General features: G+C 47.6%; 1 long non-coding RNA gene across 1 annotated transcript; it reads left to right on the top strand.

Moving 5' to 3' along the window:
- Nucleotides 1-988: 988 nt before the first annotated feature.
- LOC134479348 (uncharacterized) lies at nt 989-3,158 on the top strand. The gene is made up of 2 exons (XR_010052538.1): nt 989-1,037; nt 1,924-3,158. It is a non-coding gene; the product is annotated as an uncharacterized LOC134479348 (long non-coding RNA).
- Nucleotides 3,159-14,599: the final 11,441 nt, after the last annotated feature.

Genomic DNA, 14,599 nt, shown 5'->3' with positions numbered 1-14,599 from the left:
GAGACCCTTTAACACAGTTCCTCACACTGTGGCGGCCCTGAACTATCAAGTTATTTGTTTCTACTCCATAACGTCATGTTCCTACTGTCACGAATCGTAATGTAAATATCTGATCTGTGACGCCCCCCCTCAGAGGGATTGAGACCCACAGATTGAGAACCACTGATCCGGAGTCACCAAAGAGATAGGACTCAGGGTACGTCCTCGGGGGATTGTCTGTTAGGTCATTTGAAATGGGAAGAGCCACCCACCTTAAACACAGGCAGCGGGTTCCCCAGCCGGTTCCAGAGAGCATAAACAGGAGAAAGCCAGCTGAGTACCAGTGTTCGTCTCTCTGTGCTTCCTGCTGCCGTGATAGCATCCTTTTAAACTGCCATGGAAACCCTTCCTCCCATAAATTGCTTTTTGGAGGTCGCAGATACCAGAGAAGAAACCAGCACACCCTCCCAGCAGCCACTCTGAGCTGAGGACCTGGCTTCAGAGAGACCTGCTCCAGGGGATGTCGGAGTGGCTCAGTGAAGGACTGAGTGTGGAATTCTTGATTAGAATGAGGAGCCCAGCCCCAAGCACCGTTCCACAAGACCTTGCTCTACTCTGTCTGACACCACATCCCTGCAGGCTACAGTTTGATGTTACAGGCGACCTCCAAACGTCCATTTCCACAGTGGAGCCTAAACTCCTGACAAGAGCAGCCATTGTGGCACCGCTTTGGCCATGGCCGGCCCCTGAGCACAGTGTCTGTTGAATAGACTGATTGTCTTCACTGCTGACCTCCTACCCAAGCTCCCACCATGGTTAACCCTTACTGTGCATTTCTCCCATGTCGGTCAGCACCCATCCAGGCTTGACAAAATTCTTCCGAGCTAGTATCCCGCTGGCCACAGTGAAGGAAGTACTTACTGCCCAGCCTCATACCCCTGTGGTGGCTGATCTTGGCCAGTCATCTCGACTACATCTTGAGTCGACTAAAACCCACCCTTGTTGGGTATGTCTGTAAACCGTGAATACACAGCTGCAAGCACAGATGAGAGACAAAGGTAAGGCCGGTTCCTGCTTCCTGTCTCCTGTATCCCAGCTTGCACATCTGTGGGTTTGAGGAAGACTGCCCCATCCTGGCTTCAAAAACAACTGCTAGGATGGCCCCCTCCTCAGGAGATGGCCCAAGAGACTTAATAATAGTGACTGTGAGGACTCCACCTTAGCATTTCTTCCTTCTACCATCATGTGTTTATATAAAGAGAGGGGGATATGTTCTATGGAGGTGTGATGAGGTATGGGGGAAGGGGGTGCCTCTGTGGGCCCATGCTGAGATATCCCTCCCCCTGAGGGACCAGCCACATAATGTAGAATAGTTTATTCAGGACATGGGGAAGGGAGTTAAGAGGGTAGTAGGGGCAGAGAAAGGAAGAGAGAGAGAGAGAGAGAGAGAGAGAGAGAGAGAGAGAGAGAAGAGAAGAGAAGAGAAGAGAAGAGAAGTAGAGAAATAGAGGCTGGCCATGAGCACAAGAAGAGAGAGGGGGAGGGGAATAGAGAGAGAAGGGACAAAGGTGGTAGAGGCTAAGAGAGCAAGTGAGAATGAGAGAATGGGAGAGAGAGAGAGAGAGAGAGAGAGAGAGAGAGAGAGAGAGAGAGAGAATGGGAGGAATGGGAGAGAGGGGGGAGGGGGCAAGCTTTTATAGTATCAGGTATACCTGGCTGTTGCCAGGTAACTGTGGAGTGGAGCTTAGACAGAATGCTAACAACACGAGGCTGGCTTATGTAACAGGCAGACACCTCAAGTTTTACACAGCAACAGTCAGGGCATATGGGGGATGTGTGAGTAAGGTATGGGCTGAGGAGCAAGCCATGGGAGTCTTATCAGACTGGAGAAAGGACGGTACGCAGTGGTGGGTTTTGTTTGCTTTTTGTTGTTGTGTTTTCTAGGCTCAGCAGAAGGAACTGACACAGGCAATGAAGAGAAAAGAATGGAAACAGAAGCTGACCTTGAAACCCTGACAGATGCACACATCTGTGGGCCTGCATGTAGTTTTGCCCTGCTAACCTGATGGGACCCTAGTTTCTAGTGTGGAGTTCCTTGAGAATTCAGGGTCAAGGGCAGTGACAGGTTTCTCTCCCACCTCTTTGAGTTGATGAGTCAGACTCTGAGGGCAACAGAGCTTGTGGATGGGGATCATGGAAGACCATACATAAGTCCTAGTGTTTCAGTTGAGCCCACCCCAGCCCATCCCAACCTCTTCACCCAGCTCCCTGGGCCTGCCATCTTGGGGTCTCATCAGTCCTCCAGGCTCACTTGGCCTTTCTCCTAGCGAAGAGGAAATCGGGAAGCACACGTCTCTGTCCCTAGTGAGTCACCTCATTCCAGAACCTGCTTCTTGGTCAGAAGAGTGCCAGTGGCGTGTGCTGCTCCCTTCCATCAAAGCAGCTGAGAGAACCAGCTGAGGTGTGTGCGTGAGGGGCTCAGAGCATGTGCAAGGCTGCCTGCCATTCATCTCCCGTAGCCTCCAATCTCCTGCAGGATCCATACCCTCCCACGTGATGGCCACCTCCCGCTCACTCTATGCTCCTTGTCTCCAGGAGGCTAAACCCCAGCTTTCTGCAGCCATTCTCAGACTCTACAATGAACATGGCAGCTGCCGGTGGCACTTACCAACAGCTGGCACTGTGGGCTAGGACTGGTGGTAAGGACTCTACAGAGATCTTAGTTCACAGTTGTCAGCTGAGGAACAAGTGGGTTTATTGTGCCCATCTTATTAGTGAGAGATAAAAGAGGGAGGGCGTAGGAGATCAGGTGACCTGCTCAAGGTCACACAGTCATCTTGAGCCACATGGTGGCTAGGCTAAAACATCCCTACTTTATCCATGTGGTCTCCTGTGAGGTGACGTCACAGGTGAGACAGGTACAAGGTAGAAGGAGGCCTGTCATTGGACGAGAAGGAAGGATGGGTGGGAGAAGTTTGAAGGAAGAAGAGGAGGCTGGAAACGGAAAGGAGGAAGAGACAGGAGGGAAAGGGAGAGAAGCCGTGGCAGATCAATATGGCGGGTGACGTTAAGATTCCATGCTGTGCCTTTACAAGTTGTTACGAATGTTCTTAAGGGATGGGTGTGTATTGGGTTTTGTATGTTTATGTGGGCAATTATATCTTATCAATTGGGCCAAAGGTTATTGTGTTGTGTTTTCTTTCATGTAGCCATTTAAGTGTAAGAAAGTGTGCGGCGGCTGGTCTGGGCCGCCATAGAGTTGGGATGTCTGTTTCTGGCATGGAAGCCTGCCTTGGGAACTAGATAGGTAGAGAGATTGCTGCCGGGCTCAGAGAGAGGCCTTTGGCAGTGTGATATGGGATGGAGCAGAGTGGGTGAGACGCTTTGCTGACTGAGACTTAAGATATCTAGCAGATATCTTGGGGGCAGTGTGGTGTAGACCTAGTGGGGATAAAAGACAACCTTACTTTTTTTATTTTTATATATTTTTACAACAGTCTCCTACATTCCCATCCCTGAGCCTCATGTTATGCATAACATTCTCTGTGTCAAGCAACTGCCATCTTGGTCAGCTTGGCTGTGTCCACTTAGAAACAGATCGTTCTTTTTGACCATTTACACCCCCTTGTGGAGGGTGGGGAGGTTAACAAGACTTTCACCTGAGTATCCAGCCACTCCATACCATGTGTTATAGGCAAGGCTGCCCCAGGTGCACGGCTGGTCTCGCGGAGAGCTAGAGCCTCTAGGCTGGTGCCCTGGTCAGGGTTACCATTGCTGTAACGAAACACCATGACCAAAGCAACTTGTGGAGGAAAAGGTTTCTTTGGCTACACTTCAATATCACTGGTCATCATAGAAGTCAGGGCAAGAACCCAGAGGCAAGAGCTGATGTGGAGGCCACAGATGGGGTGCTGCTTACTGGATTGCTCCTCCTGGCTTACTCAGTCTGCTTTTTATTATAGAGGCCAGGACTCTATAGACTACTAGGTTAGGGAAGGCAGCATCCACCATGGGCTGGGCTCTCTCCATTCATAGCTCATTAGGAAAACTGCTTACAACTGGTTCTTAGGAAGGCATTTGCCCAATTGCAGTTTCCTCATTTCGGAGGACTCTAGCTTAGTTGAAATAAAATGAACCAGGACAGCTGAGAAGACTAGGGGTTGGGACTCCGTCTACATGGCTGTGGGGAAGAACTGGTCCCAGCGGGATAAAGGCTTTCTAGGTGCAGCCTGTTGGGGGAGGAGCACCATTCTCCCGCAAGCACCCCGTTATCTATGTTCTGCAAGGAAGCTCAATAAACTCATCGGTTTTACAGAATGAACTTCGGCAAATCTCGTTTTTGTTCGACATTGGTACTTTGGGGGGAACGGTACCGCTTTGTCTCCCCAAGAGGAGGAATTTTAGTACCACGTGTGTTTAGTCTCACTTTACAAAGGAAGAAGCAGAGGTTTGGGAAAGTTGTGTGACTTGTGGGCTCCCACATGTGTCTCACGGGTCCTAGTTGGGGATAGGGGAGCAGCTGAGATATAAAACGTCCTTAAACTCCAAACTCCCCTATCCTACGGCCACCTGCTGCCTTGGAAGCTTCTCCAGGCCTCATATATGGTGCCCACAGTTGCTGAGCAATTTTTGGAGCCAGTCCTGACTCTAGAACCAGAGGATCAGGTTTGGCTAGTTGGTTCTGACTGGTGAGGACCCGGTCTCTCTAGAGACTGCTTGTCTAGCCTGAAGCTTTCCTTAAACCCTCATGCCTTTTGCTTCAGACACTGAGTTTATCTAAAGAAGACATTGCCCCCTGAGACAAACCCTGTGTCCACAATAGGGCTTCCCTGAAAAGCAGGCACCCAGCCCACAGGGCGAAACGCCAGGTGACTTTTGTGTGTGGAAAGGTTCCTGACCTGGGTGATGGAGTCTGGACTTTGGATCTATTCTCAGTGGCAATTGCTCGAGATGGACAGCCTAAACTCTGACAGGTCTAAAGATGAAGAGACAAGGCCTAACCGGAGCAAGATGGTTTTAGCAGTGGTTCTCAACCTGAGGGTCATGACCTCTTTGGCACATCTCTATGTCCAAATATATTTACATTAGAATTTATGGGGGCTGGAGAGCTGGTTCAGTGGTTAGAGCACTGACTGCTCTTCCAGAGGTCCTGAGTTCAAATCCCAGCAACCACATGGTGGCTCACAACCATCTGTAATGAGATCTGATGCCCTCTTCTGGTGTGCATGAAGACATCAACAATGTACTTATAATAAATAAACAAACAAATCTTTAAAGAAAATGATTTATAACAGCAGCGAGTAGCAAAATTATAGTTATGAAGTAGCAAGAAAAAGAATTTTATGGCCGTGGTCACTACAACAGTGAAGCACTGTGTTCGAGGGTCCCAGCAGTAGGGAGGTTGAGAACTATTAGTTTAGGTAGATGTAGAGGGAGATGCTAAGGAAGGTGAGGGCTTTTAGCATGGACTTCCTCAGGGCCCAGGGCAGTGATGGCAGGCCAGGCTAGTTTGAGAAAGCTGGGAGATACGTAGAGAGGAAAGGAGTGGATTTACAAACTTCAGCTTGAGGTCAGAAGAATGGGCTAGTCAGGGACACACAGGCCCACAGACTTCCTTATAGTTCTTATTTTAATGTTTTTGCATGTGTATGCATATGCACTGTGAATGCGTGTTTACATATGTGTGGGCACATGTGTATGTGTGGGCACCCCAGGAGTAGACATTGGGTGTTTTCCTACACTACTCTCTATTTACTGAGGCCAGGCCTCCTCCTGGGCTGGAGCTTGCTGACTCCATCGAGGCTAGCCAGGCAACCCTGAGGATGCCTCGTCTGTCTCACAGATGCTGGGATTACAGGTAACTGCCATACCTGCCCAGCTTTTATGTGGTTCTAGAGATCTGAATTTCAGTCTTCAAGCCTACACACACGGTGTTTCATGCACTAAGCCATGGTCTCCCCACAGACCCTTCTGAAAAACAAAATAAGTTTTGGTGTTTAAGTAATGGCAGACCCAAGGGAAGCTACAGTTGGGTTCATGCATCTGTCTGTCCTTCCATTTCAATCTCTGGTCCTGTCCGGCATAGCTATAGATGCCAGGGATACCCCGAGTGAGTGAGTGAGTGTGTGTGTGTGTGTGTGTGTGTGTGTGTGTGTGTGTGTGCACTGCGTGCACGGTATTCAACACAGTTTCAGGCCATATATAGATCTGTGTCATCACCATCACTGATGGTTCTTCCTGAATCAATATGGTTAGAAAATGGCAGAGAAGCTTTTGTGGGGAGGTGACCCCAGGTTCTCCTAATAATGAGCCTCCCTGATCCACCCCTGACTCTGTACCCTTTGTCCCAACTTTCTGCTCGGCTCAGTTTGGAGTACCCTCCCCCTGTGGTCCATCCATAAATAATGAGTGCCTAAGCTGCATTTACCAGAAAAGGATACATTATCTAGAAGGCTTTGCAGGGCCTTGTGTTAATTTTGGCTCGAGTAAAAGAAAACATACTTGCATGATTTGTCGATAACATTTAACAGTTGCATTTAGTGCTGGAGAGATAGCTCAGCAGTTAAGAGCACTGATTGCTCTTCCAGAGGTCCTGAGTTCAAATCCCAGCAACCACATGGTGGCTCACAACCATCTGTAATGAGATCAGATGCCCTCTTCTGGTGTATGCGAAGACAGCCACAGTGTACTCATATGTAATAAATAAATAAATCTTAAAAAAAGAAAAAACAAAAAACCCCAGCTGCAGTCAATCTTGGAGTAACCCTGAAGTCCGTGTCATGAGGTTAAAGCCCAGCTTGATGCACAAGTGACACCACTGGGGTGCTTCTGGTTTTTGACTAAATTCTACACTTTAAGGCGTCTTTCCTTTCTGAGAAACCTAGCAAGTGAACTCCAGCGAAAGCAAGGGAGAGGGAAATGCCCTATCTCCTTGATATCAATTTTATGCTCCATATATTTTGGTTCACTCACTAGCACTTGAATTCTTCCATCCATTAACTCTGATGTTGGAGGGCTGAAAATCGAAGCCCCAGACACACCCAGTGGAAAAACAGTCCTGCAGGCGTCAGAATCGGCAACTGGCGTAGTGAAACAGCGCCATCTACTGGCCATTCTTAGCGTTGCATCCTAGGATGGCTCTTGAATATCTTGGATTTGAGCCTTGTCAGTCTGTTCCTACAATGCCTCCCAATAGGAGCAATTTAGCCAACTTCAACGGCTCCCAGACTAAAGGAAGTTTTGTGTTGAGAAGTTAGTGGTCAAGAGGACGCCAAGATGAAGCTGACATGGCCTCCCACACCCTTTGGAAGGGGACAGAGCCAAGCAATGGTGACAGTATCTAGGGGCTCTGAGTCAGGCAGCATAGGGTTTGAGTTGTGAGTCTGTTCCTTGTCAGTTACTGGACCTAGGACAAGCTTCTTAGGCATCTTCATTCATTCTACGAGACAGGGCTTTCCTGGGGAGCCAAAGATGGCTTCACATTGGAGACTCTCTTGCCTTAGCACCTCTAGTGCTGGGATTATAAGGGTGAACTTATAATCATGACTGGATTACTTAAACTTTGGAGGCTCATGTTTATAACACATAGCAGGGAACAGGACTAGTGATCTGACCCTAATTAGGCCAGCATGGCCATTAAAAATATGTGAACTGGGCTGGAGAGATGGTTCAGAGGTTGAACTCATTGTCTGCGCTTCCAGATGTCCTGAGTTCAGTTCCCAGCAATCACATGGTGGCTCACAACCATCTGTAATGTGTTCTTGGCACCCTCTTCACTGCACATAATAAATAAATAAATCTTAAAAAAATAAGTGAACCACAAGGGACAAAGTAAATCTGCCAAATGGAAGATAAATGTAGTTATTACTGACTAATAAGACTAAGACTAAGAAGGAGGTATGGGAGACAGGGATGGCTGTACAAATGAGACACAAGAGATGAGGTTTTGTAGGATGAATAGGAGTTTTCCGTTCAAAGGGGAAGGGCAGTCTGGGTGCAGAAACCATGGATACAAATGTATTTTAGTAAGAAGTGTCATGCTGTACTTAGGACATTTCACTGAGTTTGGTGTGGTCTAAGCTTAAAGTATGTGAGGTGGGGCTGGAGAGATATCTCAGTGGTTAGAACACTTACCACTTCTACTGGGACCGGAGTTTGGTTCCCAGCATCTATGTACAAGGGCTCACAACTGCCTGTAACCCCATCTTCAGGAGATCCAATGTCCTGCTCTGGCCTCCGCAGACCCCCTTCATGCATATATGCACATGCATGTAGTCTCTTTTACTCACATACACGCCCACAATTGAAATAATAAAATGAATCTTTAAAACCCTGAAAGAAGCAGAGTCGGTGAGTTTGGCCGGAACCTCCAGGAGAGCTCAGGAGTCCATCTTGCTTCTAAAATTCCTCCATCCTCCCACCACCCCAGCCTTGACACTCCCTCTCTGGGCCCCCTGGAGCCTCCCTACCTCTGCTACCATTGCCACCCACCACACTGCCTCTGACACTGGCTAGCTACAAGGTTTGGTATAGGGTGAGCTGTGGCTTGGGACTAGCTTTTCCCACAAGCCACAGAAGTGCAAAAGCCACATTCTGTAAGGCACACCAAGACGTCGTACCTCTTGGGTGGTGCTTCCTCCACGGGCTTGGGTGGCTTCCTGACAGGAAGTTCGTCTCTAGATTTGAAAATGGACTATGGGACCATCTGGGGACACTTTGATCTTAGGGGCTGTGTTGGTAGTGTCCCTATACCCTGGGCTTCTCCTCTGATGCATGCTCCTCTCTGATGCATAGTGGCATCTATGTATGTAACTATCTATCATGTGTGTGTGTGTGTCTGTCTGTCTATCATCTATGTATCTATGTAACTATTATCTATGTATCAATCTATCCATTATGTATCATGTATCCATCTCCATCTCTAGAAACAAAGTGGTCAACAGGTGGCGCTGTGGGGACAGACCTGCACCAGAAACAAAAGCTCAGAGGACAGTGTGAGGCAAAATAGGGACTGGAAACTAGAGGGTGTGGGGTCCATCTAAACCCATCCTGCTTGGATGCACACTCCCAAACAGGGATATAGCACCAAATATAAGCACACAAGTTTGTTCACACGCATGTCATATCTGCTAGTAAAATGGATGTACACATACCTGCATACCTACATTCCTAAAGTGCATTGATACATGTGTACATGCATGGCAGTACAAACACACATATGTGGGTGCAGAAAACTAGTATAGACCGAAAGTACTGTATGAGTATATGTGTTAAAGTGTGCTGGCTAGTTTTATGTCAGCTTGACACAAGCTAGAAACATCAGGGGACAGAGCCTCAATTGAGAAAATACCCCTAAAAGATCAGGCTGTAGGACAGACTGTAGAGTATTTTCTAAATTAGCATTTATTGGGGAGGGCCCAGTCCATAGTGTGTAGTGTCATCCCCAGGCTGGCGGTTATGGGTTCTATAAGAAAGCAGGCTGAACAAGCCATGAGCAAATCAGTCACTCTTCTGTGGTCTCTGCATCAGTTCCTGCCTCCAGGTTCCTGCCCTGTCATTTCCTGTCCTGACTTCCTTCAGGGATGGACTCCATTGTGGAAGTGTAAGCAGAATAAACTGTTTCCTCCTCAACTTGCCATGGTGTTTCCTAAGTAAGCCAATAGTTACGCAGCCATGTGTTTTATGACACTGTGGTGGTCTGTGAGGGGCTGTGTCTACCTGTCTGCATAACCATGGTCTTGTTCTGACATGGGGCTTTATGTAACCCAGGCTGGTTTCAAGCTCACTGCGTAGCCAAGGATCACCTTGGACTTCTGATGGCATTCCAAGCCTGCACCACCACACCCCATTTATTCAGTGTGGGGAATTGGACCCAGGGCTTCAGCATTATACACCAACACCCTACAAGCTGAGCCCCATCCTGCCCCACCCTACTCTCCATTCCAATAGTCTTTGTAAAGAGAGAAAAATTTCTAGGCCCCTGGTGAGCCAGTAGGTGCTGATTTGGTTCTGTGAACCAGGGAGAAGGGGCTTCAGAGTTCTCTGTGAGTCTTCTGGAGAGCTGAGGAAGACACCCCGAGGGCCCGCTGTCACACACAAGGAGAGAACCAGGTGTTTCTGGCCCACCTGCTTCTTACTGAGCCTGGACCATGTGGGCAGGGTGGCGTCAACGGGGCATGTTCACTAGTGTTTACTAGCTCATCTGGTTTTAGGTTTCCCCAAAGTCCCAGGACGAGGGGCTGCAGTGGAAGGGAAGAGACAAGAGAATGTGTCTGAGCAGCAGGGACAGATGGTGCACCCAGAGTCTCACCCATGGGCTTGAGTCAGATCCCATCATTGCAAGGAACCAAAGTGGAGGCTCATGTCCCATGCAGAAGCACTGCACCTGGTGCCCTGGGACACTATTCAGAAAGGGGCCTAGGATGACAAATGTCAAGGAGAAAGCCAGCCAGTGACAATGATCACTGTATAGTCACTCATAGCAGTGAGAAAGTGGGTTCTGGTTTATACATCCCCATGCTAAGCGTTGTTTAGCGTGTGTCTTCCCAGCAAGCTGAATCGGTATAGCTGGTTCTGACACAGCAGTGAGATTTCTGAGGGGTGAGTGCTACCTTAGTTCCCTGGAACTGCAGTCATCAGCAGCTCAGCAGGGGAAAGGTCATTTTCAGTTCTGGTGCAAAGGTGATGGGGTTCCCACTGAAAAGCCTGAAGAATTCCAGTTACTCCAACAAACTCCCTGACCTGTTGTTTTTTTGCTAGTGGTGACTGACTGGAGTCATATAGCCAAGGAGAGGAGAGTTCACACACCCAGGGCTCTCCTATGTGTGAGATGGGGAGACATGCTTAAAGGAACTGGCCTTGTCCTGTGTGTGTGTGTGTGTGTGTGTGTGTGTGTGTGTGTGCACATGCACACCATGTATTTATCTCTAGCTAAGGCTATCTGCAGGGTGCAGGATGTTAGTGTCAATGCGTGTGTGTCCAGTCACTTCCTAAGGCCTGTGCGAGCTCTGTGTAGAGCAGAGATAAATCAACATGGTTCTTGCCCTTGGGGCCTTCGGCATCTAGAAGGACAAGGGTGACCAGAGACCCAGCCCTGTGGGCAGCAGGGTGGGGAGCAGTGGTCTTACCTCTCTGTCTCTGTTGTACTGTTCTTTGCTCTGTCCCACATAGTGGTGGTTTCAGCATCCATGGCAGTGTAGCTAGGTGTGCATTAACATACAGGTCCATGAAATAAAGCCATGTACCTTGGAGGCAGACTCCACATTTCCATGGTCCCCTCATATGCACTTTCCTTCAAAATTGTTATTACGATTGCCCTGGCTAGTTTTTATGTCAACTTGACACAAACTAGAGTCATCTGAGAGGAGGGAGCCTCGATTGAGAAAATACTTCTATAAGATTGTGCTGGAAGGTATTTTCTTAATTAGTGATTGATGGGGGAGTGTTCAGCCCATGGTGGGTGGGGCCATCCGTGGGCTGGTGGTCCTGGGTTCTATAAGAAAGCAGGCTGAGCTGGCCAGTAAGCTGGAAAGCCTGCTTGGGAAGAATGCTTTACCACAGGGAGAGCATTTGGGGGGCAACCTCAGAACTCCTTCTGCATGCTGAGAAAAGAGAGGGGAGAGCCAAGATCTATAAAGGGGACTAGGGAGATGGCTTAGCAGCAAGGACACTTGTTGCTCTTGCTGAAGACCTGGGTTTGGTTCCTAGTACCTACATGGTGACCCACAGCCTGCCTCAACCCTCCTCTTCCTTATTGCTGTTACTTTGGGGGGCAGGTACTGAGGATTGGAGCCCAGGGCCTCATGCACACTAGGCAAACATTTTACCCCTCAGCTATATCCCCAGTCATCTTATGTTTTTAGGTCAAGACAAAGTCTCACTGAGCTGGCTGCCCAGTTTGGCCTTGAACTTTTTCTGCTGCTCAATCTCCCTTGAACTTGCAATCCTCTCTCCTCAGCTGGGATTGCAGGTATGTACCACCAAACCTTTTAAACAAGCACCATAAAGATTTATTTATTTCATGTATGTAAGTACACTGTCACTGTCTTCAGACACACCAGAAGAGGGCATTGGATCCCCATTACGGGTGGTTGTGAGCCACCATGTGGTTGTTGAGAATTGAACTTAGGACCTCTGGAAGAACAACCAATGCTCTTAACCACTGAGCCATCTCTCCAGTCTCCTTAAATAGGCATCATAAATCAGAAAAGCATACACACAGTAGAAGTGTAATAGTGCAACTCTTTTCTCACAGGAAGTGCATGTGGGAAGCCAGTTCCAGATGGGCAATCTGTGCCCATAGTTTCCTACCTGTAGCTCTGCCCTCTTCAGTACCACAAACCTGATGCCCATCCACAGAGATGAACCTCACCTGGCCCTAAACTTCAGACAGCGGCAGCATAGCACTTCATGCTGGGGTTCTTGGACTCCTCACTGAGAGGTGAGGCTCAATGGATAGCTGAGTGTTGCTGGAAGTGACCGTCTTTGTTTAGACTGAGAGTGCTCCATTGCGTGCGTAGGCTACAATTGCTTTGCTTGCTCTCCTTCCACACCAGTGGCATTTCTATTTTTAGACTCATGAATAATCCTCTTAAAGGGAACTGATGGCTCAGTCTTACTCTCAGGGACAGCTCTGCCTTGTCGCCACTCAGTTTGTAGAAGGCAAAGGCACTATAGCCATATCTATCTATCTATCTATCTATCTATCTATCTATCTATCTATCTATCTATCTATCTATCTATATGTATCTATCTATGTATCTATCTTCTATCTATGTATCTATCTATCTTCTATCTATGTATCTATCTATGTATCTGTCTATCTATCATCTATTGTCTATCTTCTATCTATGTATCTATCATTTATCCATCATCTATGTATCTATCATATATATGTATATTTCTATCATCTATGTATCTATCATCTATCTATAATTTATGTATCTATGTAATTATCATCTAAGTACCAATCTATCAACTATGTATCTATCATGTATCTATGTATAAATGTATGCATGTATCATCTATGTATCTATCATATATCTGTATATTTCTATCATCTATCTATAATTTATGTATCTATGTAACTATCATCTATGTACCAATCTATCAACTATGTATCTATCATGTATTTATGTATAAATGTATGCATGTATCATCTATGTATCTATCTACTTACCTGTCATCTATTTATTATCTATGTATCCATCCATCATCCATCCATCCAATCTATCTTGCAGATGATTACAGGAGTATTTAGCCTAGACTGACTTCAGACTCTCTATATAACTGAGGATAGCCTTGAACTTTTGATCTTCTTACCTTCAACTCCCTAGTGCTGGAATTATAACATACACATCTGGTGTATGGGGTTTTGTGTATGGTGGGCAAGTACTCCCTTCACTGACCTCCATCTCCCAGCAGGTTATTTTAATGGGACTTTCCATGCCTTTGCTGGGATCTCAGCATCACAGCTGGCCTGTTCATCTTCATAGACAAGGAAGTGAGTTCAGGAAGGGCTGACTGGACAAGAGAGTGGAAGGGCAGTGCATTCTGGGAAGAGCACTGTTTCACCTGGGACAACTGCCTCTTCTTTTTCTTTTCTTTCTTTTTTTCCGGAGCTGGGGACCGAACCCAGGGCCTTGTGCTTCCTAGGTAAGCGCTCTACCACTGAGCTAAATCCCCAGCCTCTTTCTTTTTTTCATTCAAGAATCACTGAAGCAAGCCCTAGGACCTGGAGAGATGGCTTAGTCCATGAAGTGCTTCCTGCACAAGTGTGAGGACCTGAGTTAGATCCTCCAAAGGCTATGGGAAAAACTAGGTTTGTTGGCACGCACCTGGAATCCCAGACTGAGGAAGCAGAGACAAGGGATCCTTGGGGTTTTCTGGCCAGCCAGCCTAGCCTACATGGCAAGTTCCAGGCACTGCTGTGAAAGGCCTGACACTCAAGTTAAACTCTGTTTTCCACAAGTGTGTTCATACTTGTGCATGCCCGACATGTGTACCCATCCCCCACATACAATATCAGAGAAAGAAAAAACCCTAGCGTCAGCAGGTTTGTATGTGCAATACCAGAACTCAGAAGGTATAAATAGGAAGACTGTGAGTTCAAGGCCAACCTGGGCTACACATCAGGGCTGCCTCGAAAGCTGTCTCTAGGAGCTAGAGGTGGTGCTGTCATAGAGACATGACCTTTGATCCTAACACTCAGGAAGCAGCAGCAGGCACAGATATATGTCACAGCAGCCTCCCTCAGGCTCAGATACTGTGGGTCATGTGATACCCCAAGCACTCATCTCCCCCACCCCCCTTCATGAACTAGGTAGTGATAGAGCTTAGCAGATTGTAGAGAGAAAGCCTCAGCAATTTGCACGGAGAGAGCAATCAGCCATGGCCTTAGCATGGGAAAACCTCCTTCTCCTCCTCATTCTTTTCTTTTTCCTCTTCCTCCTCCTTCTCCTCCCTCTTCCTTTTATTTTCTTTAAAGACAGGGGGTTCCCAATGTAGTCCTGGCTGTTGGAGCTCACTCTGTAGACCAGAGTAGCCCTGAACTCACAGAGGTCCTCCTGCCTCTGCCTCCTGAATGCTGGTATTAAAGGCTTTTGAGACATGGCCACTGGCT

The sequence above is a fragment of the Rattus norvegicus genome, chromosome 6 (genome assembly GCF_036323735.1).
Source record: "Rattus norvegicus strain BN/NHsdMcwi chromosome 6, GRCr8, whole genome shotgun sequence".
Taxonomy (NCBI): Eukaryota; Metazoa; Chordata; class Mammalia; order Rodentia; family Muridae; genus Rattus; species Rattus norvegicus.
This window is presented reverse-complemented; position numbering and strand designations above follow the sequence as displayed.